Source organism: Arachis stenosperma, chromosome 6 (assembly GCF_014773155.1).
Source record: "Arachis stenosperma cultivar V10309 chromosome 6, arast.V10309.gnm1.PFL2, whole genome shotgun sequence".
NCBI classification, from domain to species: domain Eukaryota; kingdom Viridiplantae; phylum Streptophyta; class Magnoliopsida; order Fabales; family Fabaceae; genus Arachis; species Arachis stenosperma.
In genome coordinates, this window is record NC_080382.1 from 27,102,867 (window position 1) to 27,125,063 (window position 22,197).

Consider the following 22,197-nt stretch of genomic DNA (forward strand, 5'->3'; position numbering starts at 1 on the left):
GGCATGCAAAAACACGTTTTGTGCCAAATCTGGCGTTAAATGCCGGGCTGGTGCCCATTTCTGGCATTTAACGCCAGGTTCTTGCCCTTTTCTGGCGTTTAACGCCAGTCTGGTGCCCCTTTCTGGCGTTAAACGCCCAGAATGGTGCCAGACTGGGCATTAAACGCCCAACTGCTAGCCTTACTGGCGTTTAAACACCAGTAGGTTCTTCCTCCAGAGTGTGCTGTTTTTCTTCCTGTTTTTCATTCTGTTTTTGCTTTTTCAATTGATTTTGTGACTTCTTATGATCATCAACCTACAAAAAAAATAAAATAACAAAAGAAAATAGATAAAATATAACATTGGGTTGCCTCCCAACAAGCGCTTCTTTAATGTCAGTAACTTGACAGTGGGCTCTCATGGAGCCTCACATTTTCTCAGAGCAATGTTGGAACCTCCCAACACCAAACTTAGAGTTTGAATGTGGGGGTTCAACACCAAACTTAGAGTTTGGTTGTGGCCTCCCAACACCAAACTTAGAGTTTGACTGTGGGGGCTCTGCTTGACTCTGATTTGAGAGAAGCTCGTCATGCTTCCTCTCCATGGTGACAGAGGGATATCCTTGAGCCTTAAACACAAAGGATTCTTCATTCACTTGAATGATCAGTTCACCTCTATCAACATCAATCACAGCCTTTGCTGTGGCTAGGAAGGGTCTGCTAAGGATGATAGACTCATCCATGCACTTCCCAGTCTCTAGGACTATGAAACCAGCAGGGATGTAATGGTCTTCAATCTTCACCAGAACATCCTCTACAAGTCCATAAGCTTGTTTCTTTGAATTGTCTGCCATCTCTAGTGAGATTTTTGCAGCTTGTACCTCAAAGATCCCTAGCTTCTCCATTACAGAGAGAGGCATGAGGTTTACACTTGACCCTAAGTCACACAGAGCCTTCTTGAAGGTCATGGTGCCTATGGTACAAGGTATTGAAAACTTCCCAGGATCTTGTCTCTTTTGAGGCAATTTCTGCCTAGACAAGTCATCCAGTTCTTTGGTGAGCAAAGGAAGTTTATCCTCCCAAGTCTCATTTCCAAATAACTTGTCATTTAGCTTCATGATTGCTCCAAGATATTTAGCAACTTGCTCTTCAGTGACATACTCATCCTCTTCAGAGGAAGAATACTCATCAGAGCTCATGAAAGGCAGAAGTAAGTCCAATGGAATCTCTATGGTCTCATTTTGAGCCTCAGATTCCCATGGTTCCTCATTAGGGAACTCTTTGGAGGTCAGTGCACGCCCATTGAGGTTTTCCTCAGTGGCGTTCACTTCCTCTCCCTCCTCTCCAAATTCGGCCATGTTGATGGCCTTGCACTCTCCTTTTGGATTTTCTTCTGTATTGCTTGGAAGAGTACTTGGAGGGAGTTCAGTAACTTTCTTGCTCAGCTGTCCCACTTGTGCCTCCAAATTCCTAATGGAGGATCTTGTTTCAGTCATGAAACTTTGAGTGGTTTTGATTAGATTAGAGACCATGGTTGCTAAGTCAGAGGGGTTCTGCTTAGAATTCTCTGTCTGTTGCTGAGAAGATGATGGAAAAGGCTTGCCATTGCTAAACCTGTTTCTTCCACCATTATTGTTATTGAAACCTTGTTGAGGTCTCTCTTGATTCTTCCATGAGAAATTTGGATGATTTCTCCATGAAGAATTATAGGTGTTTCCATAGGGTTCTCCTAGGTAATTCACCTCTTCCATTGAAGGGTTCTCAGGATCATAGGCTTCTTCTTCAGATGAAGCATCCTTAGTACTGCTTGGTGCATTTTGCATTCCAGACAGACTTTGAGAAATCAAATTGACTTGTTGAGTCAATATCTTGTTCTGAGCCAAAATGGCATTCAGAGTATCAATCTCAAAAACTCCTTTCTTCTGATTTGTCCCATTGTTCACAGGATTCCTTTCAGAAGTGTACATAAATTGGTTATTTGCAACCATTTCAATTAGCTCTTGAGCCTCTGTAGGCGTCTTCTTCAGATGAAGAGATCCTCCAGCAGAGCTATCCAAAGACATCTTGGATAGTTCAGAGAGACCATCATAGAAAATACCTATGATGCTCCATTCAGAAAGCATGTCAGAAGGACATTTTCTGATTAATTGTTTGTATCTTTCCCAAGCTTCATAGAGGGATTCTCCATCCTTCTGTCTGAAGGTTTGGACTTCCACTCTAAGCTTACTCAATTTTTGAGGTGGAAAAAACTTTGCCAAGAAGGCATTGACTAGCTTTTCCCATGAGTCCAGGCTTTCTTTAGGTTGTGAGTCCAACCATGTCCTAGCTCTGTCTCTTACAGCAAAAGGGAATAGCATAAGTCTGTAGACCTCAGGGTCAACCCCATTAGTCTTGACAGTGTCACAGATTTGCAAGAATTCAGCTAAGAACTGATGAGGATCTTCCAATGGAAGTCCATGGAACTTGCAATTCTGTTGCATTAGAGAAACTAATTGAGGCTTAAGCTCAAAGTTGTTTGCTCCAATGGCAGGGATAGAGATGCTTCTCCCATAGAAGTCGGGAGTAGGTGCAGTAAAGTCACCCAGCACCTTCCTTGCATTGTTGTTGTTTTTGGCTGCCATGTGTTCTTCTTCTTTGAAGAATTCGGTTAGGTCCTCTACAGAGAGTTGTGCCTTAGCTTCTCTTAGCTTTCGCTTCAAGGTCCTTTCAGGTTCAGGGTCAGCTTCAACAATAATGCTTTTGTCTTTGCTCCTGCTCATGTGAAAGAGAAGAGAACAAGAAAATATGGAATCCTCTATGTCACAGTATAGAGATTCCTTGAGGTGTCAGAAGAACAGAAAAATAGAAAGAAGAGGTAGAGAATTCGAACTTAATTAGATAGAGTTCGAATTGTGCATTGAGAAGGAGTGATACTCCATAAATAGAAGGATGTGGGAAGAGAGGAAGAAATTTTTGAAAATCAAGTGAAATATTTTGAAAACATTTTTTTTTAAAAAAATTTAATTAATTTTCGAAAATCAAGAGTGAGAAAGAGATCAAGAAATTTTTGAAAAAGATTTTTGAAATTAGAAATAAAAAAGATATGATTTGAAAACTATTTTGAAAAAGATGTGATTAAAAAGATATGATTGAAAAGTTATGGTTTTAAAAAGTTATGGTTTTAAAAAGATATGATTGAAAAGATATGATTTTGAAAACAATTTTAAAAATATTTGATTTTAAAAATTAATGACTTGCCTAACAAGAAAAGATATGATTCAAACATTAAACCTCTCTCAACAGAAAAGGCAACATACTTGAAATGTTCAATCAAATCATTAATTGTTAGCAAGTATCTTTGAAAAAGGAAAGAAATTGATTTTGAAAACATTTGATTGAAAAGATATGATTTGAAAAAGATTTGATTTTGAAAAACTTTGAAAACTTGAAAAAAATTGATTTTGAAAACAAAATCCTCCCCCTTGTGCCATCCTGGCGTTAAACGCCTAGAATGGTGCACATTCTGGCGTTTAACGCCCAATGCACTACCTTTTTGGGCGTTAAACGCCCAACCAGGCACCCTGGCTGGCGTTTAAACGCCAGTCTGTCCTTCTTCACTGGGCGTTTTGAACGCCCAGCTTTTTCTGTGTAATTCCTCTGCTGCATGTTCTGAATCTTTAGTTCCCTGTACTATTGACTTGAAAATAGAACCAAGATCAAATAAACAATGCATGCAAGACACCAAACTTAAAATTAGACACTAGACTCAAACAAGAAACATAAAATATTTTTGGTTTTTATGATTTTTATAATTTTTTTGTGCTTTTTTCGAAAATTATATGGAAATAAAAAATAAAGGTTTCAGAATTCTCAATTTGGATTCCAGGAATCATTGCAATGTTAGTCTAAGACTCCGGTCCAGGAATTAGACATGGCTTCACAGCCAGCCAAGCTTTCAAAGAAAGCTTCGGTCCAAAACACTAGACATGGCCAATGGCCAGCCAAGCCTTAGCAGATCATTGCTCCAATAGCAGGATTGATAGAAATTAACAAGCTCTTGTGATGATAGATTGAAACCTCGGTCCAATAAGATTAGACATGGCTTCTCAGCCAGCCAGATTTCAACAGATCATCATGAAACACTAGAATTCATTCTCAAGAACTCTGAAGAAAAATACCTAATCTAAGCAACAAGATGAACCGTCAGTTGTCCATACTCAAAACAATCCCCGGCAACGGCGCCAAAAACTTGGTGCGCGAAATTATGATCACTATACAACTTTGCACAACTAACCAGCAAGTGCATTGGGTCGTCCAAGTAATACCTTACGTGAGTAAGGGTCGATCCCACGGAAATTGTTGGTATGAAGCAAGCTATGGTCACCTTGTAAATCTCAGTCAGGCAGACTCAAATGGGTATAGATGATATATGAATAAAACATAAAAATAAAGATAGAGATACTTATGTATATCATTGGTGAGAGCTTCAGATAAGCGTATGAAGATGCCTTCCCTTCCGTCTCTCTGCTTTCCTACTGTCTTCATCCAATCCTTCTTACTCCTTTCCATGGCAAGCTTATGCAAGGGTTTCACCGTTGTCAGTGGCTACCTCCCATCCTCTCAGTGGAAATGTTCAACGCACCCTGTCACGGCACGGCTATCCATCTGTCGGTTCTCGGTCAGGCCGGAATAGAATCCATTGATTCTTTTGCGTCTGTCACTAACGCCCCGCCTGCTAGGAGTTTGAAGCACGTCACAGTCATTCAATCATTGAATCCTACTCAGAATACCACAGACAAGGTTAGACCTTCCGGATTCTCTTGAATGCCGCCATCAGTTCTTGCCTATACCACGAAGACTCTGATCTCACAGAATGGCTGGCTCGTTTGTCAGGCGAGCACTCGGTTGTCAGGCGATCAACCATGCATCGTGTATCAGGAATCCAAGAGATAAACACTAGAGCCTCGTATGCTTGTAGAACAAGAGTGGTTGTCAGTCACTTTGTTCATGAGTGAGAATGATGATGAGTGTCACAGATCATCACATTCATCAAGTTGAAGAACAAGTGATATCTTGGACAAGGAACAAGCGGAATTGAATAGAAGAACAATAGTAATTGCATTAATACTCGAGGTACAGCAGAGCTCCACACCTTAATCTATGGTGTGTAGAAACTCCACGGTTGAAAATACATAAGAACAAGGTCTAGGCATGGCTGTGAGGCCAGCCTCCCAAAGTGGGTTCAATCATAAAAACATGATCAAAAGATCTAAGATTGAAAGATTAAAATACAATAGTAAAAGGTCCTATATATAGAAAACTAGTAGCCTAGGGTGTACAGAGATGAGTAAATGACATAAAAATCCACTTCCGGGCCCACTTGGTGTGTGCTTGGGCTGAGCAATGAAGCATTTTCGTGTAGAGACTCTTCTTGGAGTTAAACGCCAGCTTTCATGCCAGTTTGGGCGTTTAACTCCCATTTAGGTGCCAGTTCCGGCGTTTAACGCTGGGAATTCTGAAGGTGACTTTGAACGCCGATTTGGGCCATCAAATCTTGGGCAAAGTATAGACTATCATATATTGCTGGAAAGCCCAGGATGTCTACTTTCCAACGCCGTTGAGAGCGCGCCAATTGGGCTTTTGTAGCTCCAGAAAATCCACTTCGAGTGCAGGGAGGTCAGAATCCAACAGCATCTGCAATCCTTTTCAGTCTCTGGATCAGATTTTTGCTCAGGTCCCTCAATTTCAGCCAGAAAATACCTGAAATCACAGAAAAACACACAAACTCATAGTAAAGTCCAGAAAAGTAAATTTTAACTAAGAACTAATAAAAATATGCTAAAAACTAACTAGATCATACTAAAAACATACTAAAAACAATGCCAAAAAGCGTACAAATTATCCGCTCATCTGTGATTAACTAGGTTATAGGAGACTAAATCACTAAGACATTATAGTTTAGTCATTGACAGTTTGCCATGAAATGAATCTTGCATGATTAAAATAGTTGGTAAGAAAACTTAATTTGAAAAAGTAAACATCTTTGAAACCTTAACTATTTTCTCTCACAGATTTCACACCATTCTCAGTGTTTGCTTTCTCTCTCTTTGAGTTACTGTTTAATGCTTTTGAAACTCAAAACATCACTTTCTGCTTGCCTGACTAAGGAATCATTCGACCATAGTTGCTTAGTCCATCAATTCTCGTGGGATTGACCCTCACTCACTTGAGGTATTACTTGGTACGACCCAGTGCACTTGCCGTTTAGTTTGTAGATCTGAAAATTCCGCACCACTGGCACCCAGCGCCAAATGAAGAAGCCCAGCACCCAATCAAAGGGAACTCCCAGGGGGAGCAGGAACCCAGCGCCATCTTATGAAGCCTGGAACCTTCATGGCATAAAGGGCCAGCGTTCAACGCTTACTTTGGGAGCTCAACGTCAATGTTTAAGGCTCCTTTTGAGCCTGGCGCCAAAGGTGCAAGCCAGGCGCCTTAGTGGCATTCTCCATCATAGAATTTTGAATTTAAAAATTTGGTTTCAAAATTTTGCATGCATAATTTTCTATGTTTTAACCACCATCCTTAAATTTTTGCTCATCATAATCCCTCTGTATACTGATGCACCACTATTTTGTAGTACATCTTGTGCTTAATTGAGTGGATTTTATCCACTATTCTCACATTTATTCATAGAATTCACATGTTTTACATTTTTCTTCTTGATTTTGTGCTATGATTGAAAACATGTTTCTTTGCCCTTAAATTTGCTAATTTTAATCTTCTCTTATTACCATTCTATGCCTTGATATGTGTGTTAAGTGATTTTAGGATTTATAGGGAAGGAATGGCTTAGAGGATAGAAAGAAAGCATGCAAAAGTGGAAGGAATACAAGAAGTTGAAGGAATTACTAAGCTGTCCAACCTGACCTCTTCATATTCAATCGATCATAACTTGAGCAACAGAGGTCCAAATGAGGCTGTTTCAGTTGCGTTGGAAATCTAACATCTGAGGCTTCAAAATGATATATAATTTGCTATGGTTGCCCTGTAGATAAGCGATGCGCACCCGTTGCATCTACAAAAAATCAGCGTATCAGAATTTGCCCCTAGCGATTTCTGGGCTGTTTTTGACCCAGTTCTCATCCCAGAAAACACAGATTAGAGGCTGCAGAGTGGAGGAATCATTCGAACACTTTTCATTCACATAATTTTAGGTTTTAGATATAGTTTCTAGAGAGGGAGGCTCTCTCCTCTCTCTAGGATTTAGGATTCCTAATTTTATGCTTTTGAGTTGGATATTGACAGAGTTACTCGAAGTCTTTATCAGTCTAGTTCGTTTCCTTTTTTCCTTACTCTTTTATATCCTTAATTTCTGTTCAGAATTACAATTGGATTGTTTTTAGGATTTAATAAGGCAAGAAGTATTATTCCATTTAATTTTATTATTTGTTTAATTGTTTCCATTTAATTTCAATTACCATATTCTCTTTTTACTTCTTTTATGAGTTTATGAAAATGGCATCCATGTCAATGGAGTAGGCTCTCAACTTGACTTTGGAGTTAGATTAATATTTGGAGATCCTTGAGTTGGAAGACTCAAGAGTTAAATTGTAATTGGGTTTATTGTTGGCTAGCTCTCTAGTTACTAACGCTAATCCTTTCCAAGGGAGAGGATTAGGACTTGTGAATAGAAGTTGGCTCCCTACTTGACCTTCCTTTATTCGGTAAGGGTTAACTAAGTAGAAACAATAACCTATTACTAATTAATCTTGGAAAACTCAACAAGGATAGAACTTCCGAGTAATCTTCTCCTAGTCAAGGCTTTTTAATTTAATTACATAAAACCTCTTGTTAATTTCCATTGCTTTAATTTATAATTAATTATTTTATCATTCCTCACTCTAAAACTTCTCAGAAAAACCCATAACCAATAGTAACACACCTCCCTGCAATTTCTTGAGAGACAACCCGAGGTTTGAATACTTTGGTTTATTTTTATTGGGTTTGTTACTTGTGACAACCAAACTTTTGTATGAAAGGATTCTTTGTTGGTTTAGAAGCTATACTTGCAATGAGAACTTATTTGTGAAATTCTAGACCACGCAAGAATCCGTTCTTCAAAATGACACCGTTGACGGGGAGTTGCAAACGTGTACCTTATTATTAGTTATTATAAATATTTACTTTTTGCTTGTTTGCTAGTTTTTGTTAGTTTTAGGACTTGGTTGCTTATTTTTAATAGTTTTTGTTTTTATTTTCTTTAGCTACCATGAACTTTCACCCCTTTGACTTTGAGTTTAGTTCAAATTATGTTGTAGGGAATGGAGGCTACAATAAAAATATGCATCAAGGTTGGGACAATCAAAGATGGGAGGAGCCACAAAGATTTGATCAACCCTCTTGGCAACAACCCCCTCCAATGCACTATGACCAACAACCATTCTATAATGCATACCAAGACAATAGTTATGGTGGACCTCTTCGTGATAACCAACCTCTACCAAATTACGTTGGTCAAGAGCCATTCCGGGGTGCGTACCAAGACGATAGATATGGTGGACCCCCTTGTAGTTACCAACAAGCACCTCCATATGCCTATGAACCCCCTCCTCAACATAGCTTTGAACCACCATACTCACAAGTCCCTTACCACCAAACACCCTCATATGATCCTAACCCATATCTACCATACCAATCACCATATGAACTATACATAGAACCACCCCAATTTCAACCCAATTACTCCCAAGAACCACCACCCCCATATACACCATGTCCATATCCATCAATCCAAGAGCTTTATGATCCTAATTATGTTATCCAAGAGGAACAAGAGTCACGGGATCATCTCAAGGACACACTGGATCAATTTCAAGCAGCCGTTCATCAATTGGAGCAAGTGGTAAGCCGAAAAACACACGAAGCTTCCATAGCTAAAGAATCTCAACTGGAGAACAAGGAATTAAAGTGTGTTGTGCAACAAGTGGACAAGATGCAGAGTGTTGAACTGCCACATTCTTATTATGATGGACCACCCTCATATCATAAACCTCCCCTCCCAAATAATGAACCCTCTTATCCATCCCGATCTCCCATGGATGATACTACAAATGTTCTTCTTCCAGAGGAAAGAGAGATGCAAGGGACGACACAAGAGTTCCAGGAGAATGTGCTAAATTTTGCGGCCGTCTTGGGTCAGTTAATAAGTCGATTAGCTTCCCAATTTTCGGACACTCAAGGACCTCCCATAGCTACATATGAAGAATCTAATGAAGAGTATAGCATGAAGGAGACACTAGAAACTTTGGTGGAAAGTGAGGAATGTGGCTTTGTATTGGAACAAGTGGAGAAAGCCGTAATAGTTGAAGAGGAAGAAGTGGTTGAAGACTTAGGAGAAGCTGAACCTCCATGGGAATCTAGAGTTGTAGAGTATTCCTCCAAGCAGGTTGAAATTGATGTCAAGAAGGCTAGTGCATAACCTCCATGGCATATTCCCTATGAAGACTTGGATGGGATAGACCAAGAAGCAAGTTCCCTTCGTGATGAGGATCATGCATCAAGTCCTCCTAGTGATAACTCTACATCCGAAAATGAACTCCTTGAATATGAAGACTCTTCTCCGATTGAGTCTGAGAATGATGTAGAAGCGAAAATCCTTAGGAAATGGTGGACGAGAGTTGAGTACACTCTGTCAAGAACGTTGGAGACTTCTCCACCTAGGTTGCCATCTACTCCTTCATTTGAGTGGGTAAGGCTTGTCTTTATTCGCCTTACCGTTCCGCATGAATATGGTATTCTTGAAACCGATTGTCAACTTAGGAAGTTTTGTGGCATTAAGCGTAAGAGAAGGATGTTTAGTGGTTGGAGTTGCAAATCAAGACTCATCAAGGTCGATGTTTCAAGAGCTAGATGCAAGGGTGGGACTAGTGAACAATTGGTTGGATCTAAGAGAAGCATTTGGTATTGCATTGAGAATTCATACTACTTGCCACCCGGTAGGAACAATGATGATCCACTTCAAGACGGGTGTAGAAATCGGATTTGGGATCCCGGCATACAAGAGGATCGACTTTAGGAGCTCAAAGCTTGTGAAGAACTCCCTCAAGGCTTGGCAAGTTCACTAGAGAATGATGACGTGTATTGGAAGTCCAAGCATTGGTGGAAGTTTCAGGATGAGTTCAAGCACAAGCCACCATAACAAGGAGCTCGCCAAATGCCAACTTAAGGACAATAACTAAAAGTGCTAGGTGGGAGACAACCCACCATGGTATGATCGTTCCCTTTTTATTCTTAGTTTTATTTTATTTTATTTTTTATCAGTGTTAATTCATAAATTCTGCATCATCACCTGCATTTTGCTTAAAAAGAAGAAAAAGAAGAGGGATGTGACGCGTACGCGTGACCCATACGTACGCGTCGATGTGAATTTCGCTCTCTATAGAATTGAACAGAGAGTTACGCCGGAACTGTGCCGGAGGGATGTTGGGCGCACAAGCCAGCCATGCGTACCCGTGACCCACGCGTACGCGTCACCTGAAATTTTGCCAATCCACGCGTAAGCGTCAGCGACGCGTACGCATGGGATGCAAATTGGCGTAATATGGTTATTGGACAGAGAGTTGGGTTGCCACTGTGCTGGAAGCGTGTGTTTAGCACGTGAGTAATCACGCGTACGCGTGACCGACGCTCATGCGTCAGTGTGCATTTTTGGCCATCCACGCGTACGCGTGGAGGACGCTTACGCGTCTCATGGCTGTTTCTGTTTTCACGAGCACGCGTGACCGGGGCGCGCGCATCGCGTCCTATTTTTCATTTCTTTCTTCTCTCTTTGCTTCTTTTCTTCTTTCCTCTTCCTTTCTTACTTTCTTCTCCTTCCTTCTCATCCTTATTCTCTTTCATTCTCTTTTACATGTTGCATTTGCATACATTCTTTCATTGCATTTTAATTTTGTTCATATTTTTATCTTCTTTTCTAATTTCCTATTTTATCACATTGGTGTTAAAATATTTGTACTCAACTGCTGCATATATCTTGCATTATTTTGGGTGCTTCTTGACTTGTTTACTATTTAGTTGACATGCCCTGTGCTTCTATTATTTTCTCACTTACATGTTGTAGCTACCATATAGTTGAGAACCTTTTTATTTGGCACTAGCCCACATATGTTTTATCTCTTTTCATATCTTTGCTTGTGGTTCTTTCCCTTTCTTTTTCTCTTCTTTCAGGATGGCCACCAAGAGGGAAAAGAAAAAGTTTCTAACTGGAGCAATAAACAAGTTTACTGCACACTCTTTGGAGAGAAAGCATCAGTTGGAGCAACCCGTCCACTTGCGTATCTCGGCATGCACCGAGGATGGTGCAATCTTTAAGTGTGGGGAGGTCGATACCGACTTCCGCAGGTTAGTTAGTTCCTTCTCAACACTAATGTGGGATTTTCTTTGTTAGTTCATTGTTGCATTTACATGTTTGATAGCATGTTTGTTACATTTTGTGCATATTTTACCACTACTTGGTTGAAGTAATAACTTCTTTTTCAAGAAACCTTTTTATAGCATTTCACTAATTTGAATTAAAATTTTGTTAAACTTGCTTGAAGAAATTGATTTTGGAACATGGTTTAGAGCTTGAACACACAAAACTAGTGAGATTTTGAGCCTATTTGATTGGTTGCATTTTATCAACCAATATTTTGTTTTGGTGTGTGTTGTTCTCTCTAAAATTATGATCTATATCTTGCTTGATTCTATATTTCCATGGTTTAATGTATGCATATACTTATATGATTGAGGCCTTGCTTCACTTAGCTCACATACCCATATGGCCTTCCCTTTTCATTATCCTTTGCAAACCAAAGTTGAGCCTATTTTATCCCTTTGTTTTTTAGTTTAGCACATCACTAACTCTAAGTGAAAAATAATAATGTACTTAATTTGAATCCTTAGTTAGCTTAGACTAGTGAGAGTGTTCATAATTTAAGTGTGGAAAAGTTGGGTTTGAAAACATTTGGTTTGAGAATTGGGTGTTGTGTAGTCTTGAGAGAATATGAACAAGAATGTTAAGCACATATTTATGCACGCAATACTTTAATCATATGTATTGAGAAAAACAAAAGAAAAAAAAAGAGAAATAGAAAAAAATATGAGAAAAAGAAAAGAAAAAAAGCAAATAATGAAAAGGGGACAAAATGCCCCAAGTTAAGTAATAATATCAATGCATGAAAGTTGTACTCAATTTGGGATGCATGAATGTGTGGTAAACATAGTTAATGGGCAGTTAGATCTTGCATTGTAATTACATGGATTGTCTTAAGTTAGGTGGGAAGTTTAGGTTAATTAAGGATTCAGATTTTAGTCCACTTGACCAAATACAATCCTACCTTGACCCTAACCCCATTACAACCCTTAAAAGACCTCTTGATATGTGTATCTATGCATTAATTCTTTGTTGATTGGTAGAAGAAGAGCAAGCCTTAGAAAGCAAGATTAGTAGTGAATTGAGAGAATCGAACCTTAAACACTTGAGCGATTAGAGTGTATACACTTCCAGTGAGGGTTCGATGCTCGATTCTTTGTTCCCAGCTTTCATGAGCTATTTTCTTCTGCAAGTCTATTTGTACTTCATTTTTATGAGTTGAATTAGTGAAATCCAGTTCATATTTGTTCTTGAAAGGTTTATTTACTTTTCACCAAGTAGGTAGAATCATTTTTTGCATTTAGCTGCATTCATACAGATAGGTTGCATTTCATACATATCCTACCATTTCGCCTTCACTCTTTATAGCTTCTCTTGAGCTTAGCATGAGGACATGCTAATGTTTAAGTGTGGGGAGATTTGATGCACCGCTATTTCGTGGTATATCTTGTGCTTAATTAAGTGGATTTTATCCATTATTCTCACACTTATTCATAGAATTCGCATGTTTTACATTTTTCTTCCTGATTTTGTGCTTGATGAGCGGATAATTTGTACGCTTTTTGGCATTGTTTTTAGTATGTTTTTAGTATATTTGGTTGAGTTTTTAGTATATTTTTATTAGTTTTTAGTTAAAATTTACTTTTCTGGACTTTACTATGAGTTTGTGTGTTTTTCTGTGATTTCAGGTATTTTCTGGCTGAAATTGAGGGACCTGAGCAAAAATCTGATTCAGAGACTGAAAAGGACTGCAGATGCTGTTGGATTCTGACCTCCCTGCACTCGAAGTGGATTTTCTGGAGCTACAGAAGCCCAATTGGCGCTCTCTCAATGGCGTTGGAAAGTAGACATCCTGGGCTTTCCAGCAATATATGATAGTTCATACTTTGCCCAAGATTTGATGGCCCAAACCGGCGTTCAAAGTCACCCTCAGAATTCCCAGCGTTAAACGCCGAAACTGGCACCAAAATGGGAGTTAAACGCCCAAACTGGCATAAAAGCTGGCGTTTAACTCCAAGAAGAGTTTCTACACGAAAAATGCTTCATTGCTCAGCCCAAGCACACACCAAGTGGGCCCAGAAGTGGATTTTTATGTCATTTACTTATCTCTGTACACCCTAGGCTACTAGTTCTCTATAAATAGGACCTTTTACTATTGTATTTTCATCTTTGGACATCTAGTTCTTAGATCAGATCTTGGTTTTTCTGGTTCCCTCTCTGGGGCCGAAACCAATGATCACTCTTGTTCTTATGTATTTTCAACGGTGGAGTTTCTACACACCATAGATTAAGGTGTGGAGCTCTGCTGTACCTCGAGTATTAATGCAATTACTATTGTTCTTCTATTCAATTCCGCTTGTTCTTATTCCAAGATATTCATTCGCACTCAAGAACTTGATGAATGTGATGATTATGTGACGCTCATCATCATTCTCACTTATGAACAAGTGACTGACAACCACTTCTGTTCTACAAGCAAACAAGGCTCTAATGTTTATCTCTTGGATTCTTTAACCGGAATCTTCGTGGTATAAGCTAGAACTGATGGCGGCATTCAAGAGAATCCGGAAGGTCTAAACCTTGTCTGTGGTATTCTGAGTAGGATTTAATGATTGAATGACTGTGATGAGCTTCAAACTCCTGAGGGCGGGGCGTTAGTGACAGACGCAAAAGAATCACTGGATTCTATTCCGGCCCGATCGAGAACCGACAGCTGGATAGCCGTGCCGTGACAGGGTGCGTTGAACATTTCCACTGAGAGGATGGGAGGTAGCCACTGACAACGGTGAAACCCTTGCATACAGCTTGCCATGAAAAGGAGTAAGAAGGATTGGATAAAGACAGTAGGAAAGCAGAGAGACGGAAGGGACAAGCACCTTCATACGCTTATCTGAAGCTCTCACCAATGATATACATAAGTATCTCTATCTTTATCTTTATGTTTTAGTCATATATCATCTATATCCATTTGAGTCTGCCTGACTAAGATTTACAAGGTGACCATAGCTTGCTTCATACCAACAATCTCCGTGGGATCGACCCTTACTCGCGTAAGGTTTATTACTTGGACGACCCAGTGCACTTGCTGGTTAGTTGTGCAAAGTTGTGTTTATGCCATGGTATTGAGCACCAAGTTTTTGGGGCCATTACTAGGGATTATTTGAGTTGTGAAAAGTAGTGATCACAATTTCGCACACCAAGTTTTTGGCGCCGTTGCCGGGGATTGTTTCGTGTATGGACAACTGACGGTTCATCTTGTTGCTTAGATTAGGTATTTTTTTTTCAGAGTTCTTAAGAATGAGTTCTAGAGTTTCATGATGATCTGTTGAAGTCTGGCTGGCTGTGAAGCCATGTCTAATCTTATTGGACCGAGGTTTCAACTTATCATCACAAGAGCTTGTTGATTTCTATCAATCTTGCTACTGGAGCAATGATCTGCTAAGGCTTGGCTGGCCATTGGCCATGTCTAGTGTTTTGGACCGAAGCTTTCTTTGAAAGCTTGGCTGGCTGTGAAGCCATGTCTAATTCCTGGACCGGAGTCTTAGACTAGCATTGCAATGATTCCTGGAATTCTAATTAAGAATTCTGAAACCTTTATTTTCTATTTTCATATAATTTTCGAAAAACCACAAAAAAAATTTTTCAAAATCATAAAAACCAAAAATATTTTATGTTTCTTGTTTGAGTCTAGTGTCTAATTTTAAGTTTGGTGTATTGCATGCATTGTTTAATTGATCTTGGTTCTATTTTCAAGTCAATAGTACAGGGAACTGAAGATTCAGAACATGCAGCAGAGGAATTACACAGAAAAAGCTGGGCGTTCAAAACGCCCAGTGAAGAAGGACAGACTGGCATTTAAACGCCAGCTAGGGTGCCTGGTTGGGCGTTTAACGCCCAAAAAGGTAGTGCATTGGGCGTTAAACGCCAGAATGTACACCATTCTGGGCGTTTAACGCCAGGATGGCACAAGAGGGAGGATTTTGTTTTCAAATCAATTTTTTTTCAAGTTTTCAAAGTTTTTCAAAATCAAATCTTTTTCAAATCATATCTTTTCAATCAAACCTTTTTCAAAATCAATTTCTTTCCTTTTTCAAAGATACTTACTATCAATTAATGATTTGATTCAACATTTTAAGTATGTTGCCTTTTCTGTTGAGAAAGGTTTAATGTCTGAATCATATCTTTTCTTGTTAGGCAAGTCATTAATTTTTAAAAATCAAATTTTTTTAAAATTGTTTTCAAATCATATCTTTTCAATCATATCTCTTTAAAAGCATAACTTTTCAATCATATCTTTTTAATCACATCTTTTTCAAAATAGTTTTCAATCATATCTTTTTAAATTCTAATTTCAAAATCTTTTTCTAAAATTACTTGATTTCTTCTCCATTCTTAGTTTTCGAAAATCAATTCAAGTTTTTCAAAATGTTTTTAAAATCTTTTACCTAATTTTCGAAAATTTCTTCCTCTCTTCTCACATCCTTCTATTTATGGAGTACCACTCCTCCTCAATGCACAATTCGAACTCTATCTCACTAAGTTCGACTTCTTCTACCTCTTTCTTCTATTTTTCTGTTCCTCTGACACCTCAAGGAATCTCTATACTGTGACATAGAGGATTCCATACTTTCTTGTTCTCTTCTCTTTCATATGAGCAGGAACAAAGACAAAGGCATTCTTGTTGAAGCTGACTCTGAACCTGAAAGGACCTTGAAGCGAAAGCTAAGAGAAGCTAAGGCACAACTCTCTATAGAGGACCTGACAGAAATCTTCAAAGAAGAAGAACCCATGGCAGCCGAAAATAACAACAATGCCAACAATGCAAGGAAGGTGCTGGGTGACTTTACTGCACCTACTCCCGACTTCTATGGGAGAAGCATCTCTATCCCTGCCATTGGAGCAAACAACTTTGAGCTTAAGCCTCAATTAGTTTCTCTAATGCAACAGAATTGCAAGTTCCATGGACTTCCATTGGAAGATCCTCATCAGTTTTTAGCTGAATTCTTGCAAATCTGTGACACTGTCAAGACTAATGGGGTTGACCCTGAGGTCTACAGACTTATGCTATTCCCTTTTGCTGTAAGAGACAGAGCTAGGACATGGTTGGACTTACAACCTAAAGACAGCCTGAACTCTTGGGAAAAGCTAGTCAATGCCTTCTTGGCAAAGTTCTTTCCACCTCAAAAATTGAGTAAGCTTAGAGTGGAAGTCCAAACCTTCAGACAGAAGGAAGGAGAATCCCTCTATGAAGCTTGGGAAAGATACAAACAATTAATCAGAAAATGTCCTTCTGACATGCTTTCTGAATGGAGCATCATAGGTATTTTCTATGATGGTCTGTCTGAACTATCCAAGATGTCTTTGGATAGCTCTGCTGGAGGATCTCTTCATCTGAAGAAGACGCCTGCAGAAGCTCAAGAACTAATTGAAATGGTTGCAAATAACCAATTCATGTACACTTCTGAAAGGAATCCTGTGAACAATGGGACAAGTCAGAAGAAAGGAGTTCTTGAGATTGATACTCTGAATGCCATTCTGGCTCAGAATAAAATATTGACTCAACAAGTCAATTTGATTTCTCAAAGTCTGTCTGAAATGCAAAATGCACCAGGCAGTACCAAGGATGCTTCATCTGAAGAAGAAGCTTGTGATCCTGAGAACCCTTCAATGGAAGAGGTGAATTACATAGGAGAACCCTATGGAAACACCTATAACTCTTCATGGAGAAATCATCCAAATTTCTCATGGAAGAATCAAGAGAGACCTCAACAAGGTTTCAATAACAATAATGGTGGAAGAAACAGGTTTAGCAATGGCAAGCCTTTTCCATCATCTTCTCAGCAACAGACAGAGAGTTCTAAGCAGAACTCCTCTGACTTAGCAACCATGGTCTCTGATCTGATCAAAACCACTCAAAGTTTCATGACTGAAACAAGGTCCTCCATTAGAAACTTGGAGGCACAAGTGGGACAGCTGAGCAAGAAAGTTACTGAACTCCCTCCTAGTACTCTTCCAAGCAATACAGAAGAAAATCCAAAAGGAGAGTGCAAGGCCATAACATGGCTGAATATGGAGAGGAGAAAAAGGCAGTAAACGCCACTAAGGAAGACCTCAATGGGCGTGCACTGACCTCCAATAAGTTCCCTAATGAGGAACCATGGGAATCTGAGGCTCAAAATGAGACCATAGATATTCCATTGGACTTACTTCTGCCTTTCATGAGCTCTGATGAGTATTCTTCCTCTGAAGAGGATGAGTATGTCACTGAAGAGCAAGTTGCTAAATACCTTGGAGCAATCATGAAGCTAAATGACAAGTTATTTGGTAATGAGACTTGGGAGGATGAACCCCCTTTGCTCACCAAAGAACTGGATGACTTGTCTAAGCAGAAATTACCTCAAAAGAGACAAGATCCTGGGAAGTTTTTCATACCTTGTACCATAGGCACCATGACCTTCAAGAAGGCTCTGTGTGACTTAGGGTCAAGTGTAAACCTCATGCCTCTCTCTGTAATAGAGAAGCTAGGGATCTTTGAGGTACAAGCTGCAAGAATCTCACTAGAGATGGCAGACAACTCAAGAAAACAAGCTTATGGACTTGTAGAGGATGTTCTGGTAAAAGTTGAAGACCATTACATCCCTACTGATTTCATAGTCCTAGAGACTGGGAAATGCATGGATGAATCTATCATCCTTGGCAGACCCTTCCTAGCCACAGCAAAGGCTGTGATTGATGTTGATGGAGGTGAACTGATCATTCAAGTGAATGAAGAATCCTTTGTGTTTAAGGCTCAAGGATACCCCTCTGTCACCATGGAGAGGAAGCATGAAGAGCTTCTCTCAAATCAGAGTCAAACAGAGCCCCCACAGTCAAACTCTAAGTTTGGTGTTGGGAGGCCACAACCAAACTCTAAGTTTGGTGTTGAACCCCCACATTCAAACTCTAAGTTTGGTGTTGGGAGGTTCCAATATTGCTCTGAGTATCTGTGAGGCTCCATGAGAGCCCTCTGTCAAGCTACTGACATTAAAGAAGCGCTTGTTGGGAGGCAACCCAATGTTATATTTTATCTATTTTCTTTTGTTATTTTATGTTTTTTGTAGGTTGATGATCATAAGAAGTCACAAAATCAATTGAAAAAGCAAAAACAGAATGAAAAACAGGAAGAAAAACAGCACACCCTGGAGGAAGAACCTACTGGCGTTTAAATGCCAATAAAGCTAGCAGGTGGGCGTTTAACGCCCAGTCTGGCACCATTCTGGGCGTTTAACGCCAGAAAGGGGCACCAGACTGGCGTTAAACGCCAGGAAAGGGCAAGAACCTGGCGTTAAATGCCAGAAATGGGAACCAGCCCGGCGTTTAACGCCAGAATTGGCTCAAAACGCATTTTTGCATGCCATTTGGTGCAGGGATGACTTTTCCTTGACACCTCAGGATCTGTGGACCCCACAGGATCCCCACCTACCCCACCACCCCCTCTTTTCTTCACCCATTCACCAATCACCTCAACACCTCTTCCCCAAAAACCCTTCACCTATCAAATCCCATCTTTCTCTTCACCACTCACATCCATCCTTCATAAAACCCCACCTACCTCACCCTTCAAACCACTTTCCCTCCCAAACCTACCCATACAGGACCGAACCATGAGCCCCCCTCTCCTATATAAACCCTTCTTTACCCCTTCATTTTCACACAACCTAAACACCACTTCTCCCCCTCTTTGGCCGAACACAAAGCCATTCCCTTCTTCCTCATTTCTTCTTCTTCTACTCTCTTCTTTCTTCTTTTGCTCGAGGACGAGCAAACCTTTTAAGTTTGGTGTGGTAAAAGTATTGCTTTTTGTTTTTCCATAACCATTTATGGCATCCAAGGCCGGAGAAACCTCTAGAAAGAGGAAAGGGAAGGCAAAAGCTTCCACCTCCGAGTCATGGGAGATGGAGAGATTCATCTGAAGGGTGCATCAAGACCACTTCTATGAAGTTGTGGCCTTGAAGAAGGTGATCCCCGAGGTCCCTTTTTCACTCAAAAAGAGTGAATATCCGGAGATCCGACATGAGATTAGAAGAAGAGGTTGGGAAGTTCTTACCAACCCCATTCAACAAGTCGGAATCTTAATGGCTCAAGAGTTCTATGCCAATGCATGGATCACCAAGAGCCATGATCAAAGTGTGAACCCGAACCCAAGGAATTGGCTTACAATGGTTCGGGAGAAATACTTAGATTTTAGTCCGAAAAATGTGAGGTTGGCATTCAACTTGCCCATGATGCAAGGAGATGAACATCCTTACACAAGAAGGGTCAACTTTGATCAAAGGTTGGACCAAGTCCTCATAGACATCTGTGAAGAGGGCGCCCAATGGAAGAGATATTCAAGAGGGAAGCCGGTTCAATTGAGAAGGCATGGCCTCAAGCCCGTGGCTAGAGGATGGTTGGAGTTTATCCAACGCTCAATCATTCCCACTAGCAACCGGTCCGAAGTTACTCTAGACCGAGCCATCATGATCCATAGCATCATGATTGGAGAAGAAGTGGAAGTTCATGAGGTTATAGCCCAAGAACTTTATAAGGTGGCGGACAAGTCCTCTACCTTGGCAAGGTTAGCCTTTCCTCACCTCATTTGTCACCTCTGTTATTCAGTTGGAGTTGACATAGAGGGAGACATCCTCATTGATGAGGACAAGCCCATTACTAAGAAGAGGATGGAGCAAAAAAGAGACCCCTCTCATCATGAGATCCCTGAGATGCCTCAAGGGATGCACTTTCCTCCACAAGATTATTGGGAGCAACTGAACACCTCCCTAGGAGAATTGAGTTCCAACATGGGACAACTAAGGGTGGAGCACCAAGAACACTCCATTCTCCTCCATGAAATTAGAGAAGATCAAAGAATCATGAGAGGAGCAACAAAGACAAGGAAGAGACATTGAGGAGCTCAAGCACTCCATAAGACCTTCAAGAGGAAGAACAAGCCGCCATCACTAAGGTGGACCCGTTCTTTAATCTCCTTGTTCTTTATTTTCTTGTTTTTCAAAAATTTATGCTTTATGTTTGTCCATGTTTGTGTCTTATGATCATTAGTGTCTTAGTGTCTATGCCTTAAAGTTATGAATGTCCTATGAATCCATCACTTTTCTTAAATTAACAATGTTCTTAATTGAAAAGGAGAAGAATTGCATGAATTTTGAATTTTATAACAGATTAATTATTTTGATGTGGTGGCAACATTTTTGTTTTCTGAATGTATGCTTAAACAGTGCATATGTCTTTTGAATTTGTGGTTCATGAATGTTGGCTCTTGAAAGAATGATGAAAAAGGAGACATGTTACTGAGGATCTGAAAAATCATAAAAATGGTTCTTGAAGCAAGAAAAAGCAGTGAAAAAAAACGAAAAAGAAAGAAAAAGAAAGAAATAAAGTTGTGATCCAAGGCAAAAAGAGTGTGCTTAAGAACCCTGGACACCTCTAATTGGGGACTCTAGCAAAGCTGAGTCACAATCTGAAAAGGTTCACCCAATTATGTGTCTATGGCATGTATGTATCCGGTGGTAATACTGGAAGACAGAGTGCTTTGGGCCACAGCCAAGACTCATAAAGTAGCTGTGTTCAAGAATCATCATACTTAACTAGGAGAATCAATGACACTATCTGGATTCTGAGTTCCTAAAGAAGCCAATCATTCTGAATTTCAAAGGATAAAGTGAGATGCCAAAACTGTTCAGAGGCAAAAAGCTAAAAGCCCCGCTCATCTAATTAATACTGATCTTCATAGATGTTTTTGGAGTTTATTGCATATTCTCTTCTTTTTATCTTATTTTATTTTCAGTTGCTTGAGGACAAGCAACAATTTAAGTTTGGTGTTGTGATGAGCGGATAATTTGTACGCTTTTTGGCATTGTTTTTAGTATGTTTTTAGTATATTTGGTTGAGTTTTTAGTATATTTTTATTAGTTTTTAGTTAAAATTCACTTTTCTGGACTTTACTATGAGTTTGTGTGTTTTTCAGTGATTTCAGGTATTTTCTGGCTGAAATTGAGGGACCTGAGCAAAAATCTGATTCAGAGACTGAAAAGGACTGCAAATGCTGTTGGATTCTGACCTCCCTGCACTCGAAGTAGATTTTCTGGAGCTACAGAAGCCCAATTGGCGCGCTTTCAACGGCGTTGGAAAGTAGACATCCTGGGCTTTCCAGCATTATATGATAGTCCATACTTTGCCCAAGATTTGATGGCCCAAACCGGCGTTCAAAGTCACCCTCAGAATTCCCAGCGTTAAACGCCGGAACTGGCACCAAAATGGGAGTTAAACGCCCAAACTGGCATAAAAACTGGCGTTTAACTCCAAGAAGAGTTTCTACACGAAAAATGCTTCATTGCTCAGCCCAAGCACACACCAAGTGGGCCCAGAAGTGGATTTTTATGTCATTTACTTATCTCTGTACACCCTAGGCTACTAGTTCTCTATAAATAGGACCTTTTACTATTGTATTTTCATCTTTGGACATCTAGTTCTTAGATCAGATCTTGGTTTTTCTGGTTCCCTCTCTGGGGCCAAAACCAATGATCACTCTTGTTCTTATGTATTTTCAACGGTGGAGTTTCTACACACCATAGATTAAGGTGTGGAGCTCTGCTGTACCTCGAGTATTAATGCAATTACTATTGTTCTTCTATTCAATTCCGCTTGTTCTTATTCCAAGATATTCATTCACACTCAAGAACTTGATGAATGTGATGATTATGTGACGCTCATCATCATTCTCACTTATGAACAAGTGACTGACAACTACTTCTGTTCTACAAGCAAACAAGGCTCTAATGTTTATCTCTT

General features: G+C 39.8%; 2 non-coding genes across 2 annotated transcripts; one reads left to right on the forward strand and one right to left on the reverse strand.

Moving 5' to 3' along the window:
- The first annotated feature begins 2,095 nt into the window (after positions 1-2,095).
- Positions 2,096-2,203, forward strand: LOC130937226 (small nucleolar RNA R71). Its single transcript, XR_009068453.1, has one exon. It is a non-coding gene; the product is annotated as a small nucleolar RNA R71 (small nucleolar RNA).
- A 14,360-nt stretch (positions 2,204-16,563) lies between these two features.
- Positions 16,564-16,671, reverse strand: LOC130937836 (small nucleolar RNA R71). Its single transcript, XR_009069032.1, has one exon. It is a non-coding gene; the product is annotated as a small nucleolar RNA R71 (small nucleolar RNA).
- Positions 16,672-22,197: the final 5,526 nt, after the last annotated feature.